General features: G+C 37.6%; 1 long non-coding RNA gene across 1 annotated transcript; it reads left to right on the top strand.

Annotated features, from left to right (window-relative positions):
* Positions 1–1,013: 1,013 nt before the first annotated feature.
* On the top strand, positions 1,014–6,591 carry LOC131230248 (uncharacterized). The gene is made up of 3 exons (XR_009163945.1): positions 1,014–1,174; positions 4,624–4,674; positions 6,195–6,591. It is a non-coding gene; the product is annotated as an uncharacterized LOC131230248 (long non-coding RNA).
* Positions 6,592–7,670: the final 1,079 nt, after the last annotated feature.

The following is a 7,670-nucleotide window of genomic DNA, read 5'->3' as shown; positions in this document are numbered from 1 at the left end:
ACATGGTACGACCTGGCTGTGGGGCTCACCTTGATATATGAATTGTAAATCCACTCTGTTCATCTATTTTTCCGGATCATTTTAGCGCAGGAACCCAAAAATGAAGTAGTTCCAAATCTCTGGTGGACCATACCATTGTAACAATGATGATTGACCATTAAAAACTTGACCATTAAAAACATCTCGTGCGACACAAAAGTTTTGGATTAATCTGATAATTTATTTTTCCCTTAATATTGATTTATTTTGACCTTATCAACAGATTAGATTGAAAATAAATACTATGAAAACATTCCAGTGGGCCTTAGGAAGTTTTTAACAATAGGCGTTCAATTACCACTATTTCTTACGGGTTATTACACATGAGATTTTATCTTATTAATTTTTATTTCCATGCCTTGAAATGATCTGAAAAAACGGATGGACGGTGTGGATATACATTACACACATCAAGTTAAGCGCCACGGCCAGGTCGCACTATGTTGGGTGAGTTCGGGGCCGCACCTAAGCCGCTTCCTCGCGGATTTCCTGCCAAACCTCAGCAGGAAGTTCGTGCGCAAGGATGCTAGGTGGGCCCCACATAGATGTTTATGAGAAATCCATCCCGTCCATCCGTTTTATGAACTCATTTTAGTATGTTTGACAAAATATTAGTTGTATCAAACAATTAAATGGGCCACATGAGATGAAACAGTAGTAATTAAGTGAGAACCGTTGAAGTATTCTTATGTCCATAAAAGTTTTGTGTCAGACCATATTTTTCGTTTTTTCACTTCATCCTATTCGGAATGACCTTATAAACGGTTTGGATAGCATATAAACATCAAGGTGGAGCGCAGGAGGGTTTCAACGGTATGAATTTCTTTCCCCAATTTTCCATCTCGTGTGACCAACTTGAGTATTGTATCCACCTAATTTTTGGTGCCATGTCATAAAATGAGCCCAAAAAACGAATGGACGGAATGGATTTCTCACATACATTGAGGTGGGCCCCACCCATCATACTTGGTAGATGAGTTACCCGCGGCCATAATACCCTCATTCATATGCAGCAAAGAGAGAGCGAGAGAGAGGAAATGGCGACGACGAAAGCCTTTTGAGAGAGCAAATGGCGGCGATAAAGGTCATTATAGCTAGGCATATCTTCGATAGCCGTGGAAATCGAAACATTGAGGTGATTTTTTCTGTTTCTTTCAACCAACTATTTGCTATTCTCGTGTCTAGGTTTTCGATTTCTATTACATGCCTGGATTTGATCTCTTCCGTCTACTTCTCATTTTCATCTTCCCATCTGTCGTCTTTTATACGTGATTGGATCAGATCGTAATCAGGCATCGATTCAGATACTGTGATTCTCTCTTCTGATGAAGAATTTTCGGTTTCTTGTTCTTATATGCGATGGATGTTTCTCTCTGCCTGTTTATTCCTTCAGTTGGATGTTTGTCTGAGTGATGGAACCCTAGCTAGGGTGTTGTCACGAGTGGGGCCTTGACAGGTAAAAACCAAGAACTCATTTCATAATAGAATCTGTACTGCATCTGTGATTTGGATCTGTATCAGATCTCTTGAATTTGAGCTATGATGAGGTTTTAGTGATTTTTATTTTAGTTTGATTGTAGAAATAGTGGACCAGATGTTGAGGTTTCTTGTGTCGTGTATTTTGAATTATCTGTGTGGCTCTCCTTCCCAAGTTTCTAGGAGGAAATTGGGAATTTAATTTCCTGACTTCAAATTCATTGCTATATATATATATATAGAATAAATAAGATTATGAGCTTTTTTATTGGATTTGTAAATATTATAGTTAGTTTATTAAGTTGAACTTGACCTATTCCACAATTTTCATGCTCTCAACTTGGTGCCGAAGCACTTTGGAATTTGGATAATTGGATAGTGTCTGAGCATGTCGGTCCCGTGACATTTACAATACCTGCAGTGAGAGACAATCAATTAACTATTAAATGTCACTGAATCCAATGGCGAAACATTACCAGCTTACAAATCTGAAAGGCCTTATGATTTTTGAAACATCGGTCGTTCCTTTCTAACCATAGAACCTATATGCCTACTAACAAAATTAATCACCAGACTTTTCTCCCAATATTCCCTATACTCCCATCAAGCCACATCAAAAGAAAACTATCAACGAATTTTGGCAATGCCCATGAAACTCCAAACACATTTAAAAAATCATCCCACAACCCTTTTGCAAATGAGCAATGTTCAAACTGTGTTGAGATGATCCACTGCTAATTTCCTCATATATCTAGAACAATTTGCATTTGTAGTTGGGGCCTTTGATGCTAGAAATTTTGTATCGGTGCAAGAAATTGTTAGCAATCATCCAAAAGAAATCACAACCAATAATCCCAACTCATGCATGCTTAAATTCTGATTAGCTGGGACAAGACTTAGATTATGATGCATGCTCATATCCAAAGCTTCATATCAAACAAGGAACAAGTCCAGTGTCCTTGAGCAATGCATAGATGCACTCCATCATGTCCAAAATGTTTTGATTGTCCTTGCAATGGTTATTTATTTATTTGTCTTGCTTCCTCCATACAAGCACCAAGTTTTGGGTACTTGAATTAAGCTAAACATGCACTACTGCATTTATATGTAGTATATAGGAATTTGTGACAGAGTGATAAAAATGGTGGTTGGCTTATAGGCCAGTTGGCCTGACCCGGCCTGGACGACTCGGTATGTAGGGCCAGGACTTGGGCACTAAACGTGGCGCTGGCCCAGTCCAATCATCAACTGGCCCACCATTTTTTTAAAAGGATGTTTTAGAGACATAAGCAGTTCCCATTCAACGTGGATGTGTAATTTAAAGGAGCTCTTGGATCTATGGTCATGTTTTGATGATCAAAACATTTTATATGATGAACTTGTCCTGGATGAACAGGATTCTCCCAAAAAATTTCCTAGATTAAGCTGTCACACACATTTAATATTTGGACTATTTTCCTTATAATGCTAGCCTTATAGGGCAGGGCCATGACCTTTTCAATCCAACTAGGGCTAGACCAAGCCCGGGTCACGACCCAAGTATAGAGAACTGGGGCTAAGCCAGTGCACCCCAAATGGTTCATGCTTAGGGTGGAGCAATCATCATTAGCCCAACCGTAGTCAGAAAATTTTTAATGAATGAGAAAAATAAATTTACAAAAGATTGAATGACTTTTCTTTGTATGAATAGATCTTTTTATATTGTGATGAATATATAGAGAAGAGAAGGAATTAAATCTCTAATCAGATCCTAAATCTTAGAGACAAAATAAAGAAGAAAAAAATTCATATCAGGAAGAATTTTCCTAACAGAGTCCAACCTTTCATCATCTAGCATGAAATTCAAACCCATTCTCAGCTAGCCACCCTACAAGGTTGGGCTGCCCAGCCACCTGTATCAATGAGTATGAACTGTGCGCATGGTGAGCACTTAAAGTTGGGGCACTTATTTCCCAGCACTTTAAGAAGAAGACAGAATCAAGTGCTTGTTCAGATTGACAGTCGACTAAGAAAAGCATTTAATTTATATCAGCAATATGTTTGCACTTAAAGAAGCGAAGCGCCAGCTTTTGCCATTTCTGTCTTAAGAAGGGAGCCAATATATATATATATATATATTATTTTCAGTCAAATGCTGAGAAAAGGGTGTTTCAGACATCCATTATGAGATTATAAACCAAATACTCTCACCTATAAAGAATAGTATTTTCCATTACTTTTCTTTAACAAAAAGAAAAAAAAAACAAGTGCAAAGAATTTTCTTTCCCTACAAATATTGTTATTGTTGTTAGTTTTGGTGATTGTGGTGGTGGTCTACACACACATAGAGGCATCCGTTTTTAAAATAGCAAATGAGGATAAACTCACCAATGTAGCTGATAGACAAGAAGAATAATTGGATAGAGATGATAAGCTTGTTTGCATTATCAATTGGAAAAAGCTAACAAAACAAAAGTGGCCCCACTCAACAAAATGCGTGGTGTTTCCTTCCATATAAGGAAAGAGATGAAAGCATAGGATCTTTAAAAGGCATGGAGTAAAGGCTATGGAATGAGCATGGCTTATTGATCACATTGATTGAACTATCCTAACCATTCAAGTGGTGGCTATCAAATGGATTGCTATGGAATCTGATAGAGTAGATATTCGAGTATGAACCATCACATGATGGGAATAGCCACATTAATGGCTTAGATATTTATATTTATATTTTATTTTTTGGTATAAACCAAGGTGTGGGCTTTAGTTATCAGTACCGTTTGGGCACAGTCTAGAAGGGAAGTTTTATTACTATGTGTTGTTTGGTGCCAAAGTTTGTGAAGTGTTTGAATATACTTTTGTGAACTGGTCTTGTCCCTTGCTCAGCAAAATAGGGGCTAAAAACCCCACTCAATCAAACAAATCTGACAAACAAATGCAGCGTAGAAACACCCTTTGCCAAGTGTGTTCAAATGAGCCCTTGATCTATAGTATGGTTTCTTTATTTTATTTTTTTTGGAAAGTGTTGGATTTCTAACCTGTACTGAATCTCTTGTTTTATGTGCTTCTGTTGTGGTTTTTGGGTTATTGTCTTCCTTTTGAATGCTTTTTTGCTTTTTCTTTCATCAGGTTCTAAAATTTGAGTATGCTGTCCGTGGAGAGATTGTTATCCATGCCCAGGTATTCCAAATTGAGAGTTCATAGGAATATTTTCTCCCTTCTCTTGAGATTATCATTTCCTAATGGAAAGCATGCTGACCCAGGTCACTAATACAATACACCACCACAAAAGCAAAGTACATAGAACTCATTCTTGAACACGAGGATTCTGAATGCTCAACAATAGATCTTCTTATAATTGTTCATGTTGGATTCTTATTTGAAACACTACCAAAAAAAAAAAAAAGAAAGTCTAGTTACATGTCCTGTTTTATAGGCTTTTTTTTTTTTTTTTTTGCATCAATGATTGGAGTGACACTATCCAAAAACTTGCTGGTCAACTTGAGATTTGGCTGAAGCCAGGTTCCCAGTGATCCAAACAGATGGTGCAATGTGCCTCACCAAGGATGGACCACACACCAGAAGTCCCTGAGATTGGAAGATCCCAGCTACCAAGTCAATCACTATTGATCTTTAACTCTTAACTGTCTCTTAACCGTCTGTTTACTGTCTGTGAATTGAATGGATAAGATATCCAAACCTAGGATATTTTGGTGTATGATTCATCCATGATGGAGCCCATCATATAGATGGCTTAGATCATTGCATGGTCCATGCATGTTGGAGCCCATCATATAGATGTAATCACTGAACCAAGGGTTCTAGTTTTACAAACTGAAAACCCATGGTACTGTAGAAACTCTTGGGCTGAGCATTGCATGATATCTCTTCCATGTATATGCTCCTGTGTAGTATCTCTACTTCCATGCTTATAGTTCTACATGTTCCTTCTTATATAGATTCTGCGCTTGTACCCAAGATGGAAAAGAGCACAACAACTGTAAGTTCAGAAAAACAATAAGCAAGACAGTAGAAATTTAGTTCAGGCTACTTTTGGTTGCTCCAAATATCATGAAAATTCATGATTACTCATCTAATTCAGTGCAAAATATGTTGAAATTTCATGATACTTTGTTCCTCCAAACACACCCTTAATTACTGAAGAATGATCAAAATCTCTCTGGTCACTGCATTTTAGTAAACCAAGCAACCAGAGTTTGTTAAGAAGCAATCTGCGGTGAAACACCTTTTGTTGGGTAGTGCATCTAAAAGGTTCCTTAGTCTCACAACACGATCTTTCAGACATAGGTGGAGTTTGAGACAGTTTGGTTCATGGAACAATGGGCCCATAAATTGAAAGACTGCTTCGGTTTGAGGAATCTGATGTTTTTTTTTGAAAGGCGACTTAAATTCATTAAAAGGAGAGAACTGAAAAAGGAGAAACAGTCTGCTGAGATAGCGAACTGATCTCCCAGATACAACCCAAAAAAAGGGAAAAGAAAACAGAAAAAGCAGCAAACAAAATAAAACCAAGAAGCAAAACACAAAAACAGAGACTACCCACCAAAAAGGTGATCGGGGGCAAAAGGAGTCCCGCTAAGATTGACTGAATTGCAGGCACATTCTATGACGAACTGATGAATTTAGATTTCTGATTTTAAATTCCCACTAGAGTTCTAAGGTTCTTTTTTTTTTGGCAGTTATGGTGTTATACCTGTACCAGAAGTGACGGATTGACAGCCTCTAACTAGCAATGATAGATACCTGGTGGCTGCAATTGATGGGGTCTCCGAGAAAATGACTGTGCAGGATATCTGTGATCTAATATGGGACGTACGCATTCAAGACAGTGAAAAATGAGAATCTGTTTCTACCAACACAAAATTGTTGGCTGTGTGGAAGGCTATGTGGCAGTTCATGTGCATTTGTAGTTTGTTTTGAAAACTTTAAATAGACCATTAATTGTTTTGTTGGTATTGTGCTGATTGTTTTCTCTTGATGAATGTTAAATGGGTGAAACATGCACAGGTTCAATCATTGGTTGATTATGATATTGTTAGCTTCGGTTGATAGAAACTAAGGCTAAAGATGGATTTAGTATTAGTTGGCATTAACTGAGGTGAAAAACTAGATTTAGCCTCAGCTATTGAGAAATGAGGTTAAAAGCTGAATTTAACCTCGGTTGATGCTAAAAGAGGCTAAATCCATCTTTAGCTTTGGTTTTGCCTCAGTTACCCAAACTGAGGAGGCTTTAGCCTTGGTTGTAGAAAATTGAGGTTAAAAATAGATTTAGCTTCGGTTGGAGGTAACTGAGGCTAAAGTTTGGATTTAGTCTCAGTTGGAACTTTTAGGCTCACTTGAAGAACCGAGATTATAAAAGCTTTTTTAGCCTTGGTTGCTAAAACCAAGGCTAAAGCCTTTAGCTATGGGGGTTCCAACCTTGGTTAGGATAATTGAGGCAAAAATGAGGCTAAAGGCCTTAGCCTCCGTTTTTATCCTTTTTAGTTACAGTTTTGAACTGAAGCTAAGGGCAGTTTTTGTTGTAGTGACGGTAGCAAGTAAGAAGGGATGCAAACCACGTAACAAGGAGACTACATTTCATCTTATCCTCTTGATTTGGGAAAACCATGACCAAGGAATTAGTTGTTATTGCTGGTGAATGCTCGAGTCTTGTACTTCTCCTGCACACACTGTTACACGCAAGTGAATGTCAGAAAGATGTTATGAATTTACCATTGGAAGCATTTAAACAGGAACCCATAATTTGTCTAGCTTAATTTGAATTACATGTATGCAATTTTTAACTAATTTCTAACTGTCTGTGCATCATCCACCACTCTGCCAGGGTGTCAATTTTTTCTTGAAGCTAAGTCCACGATTATATGAAAATTGTAAATATTGAGGTTTGAATTCCTTATTATTTTAAAATAGGGAACTTTCCCATTTGGAACTTAGTTTGTATAGTTGGGGCCATGATTGGTATATCCTAGACATTGGCTAGAGTAGAGCAACTGTGGGTGCCAGTCCACATCTGCAAACTAAGCTCTGCACAGGAATGTTCCTTGTTTGGAATGAATAGGGAACTAACTCGGCCTCCTCTATATTATATTTCTATAAATTACCAATGTGTCAACGAAAAGTTTATTTAATATGAAAAAGTATACTTTTTGTACATC

The sequence above is a fragment of the Magnolia sinica genome, chromosome 17, assembly GCF_029962835.1.
Source record: "Magnolia sinica isolate HGM2019 chromosome 17, MsV1, whole genome shotgun sequence".
NCBI classification, from domain to species: domain Eukaryota; kingdom Viridiplantae; phylum Streptophyta; class Magnoliopsida; order Magnoliales; family Magnoliaceae; genus Magnolia; species Magnolia sinica.
The sequence above is the reverse complement of the archived record's forward strand: the minus strand, read 5'-3'. Positions and strand labels throughout refer to the sequence as shown.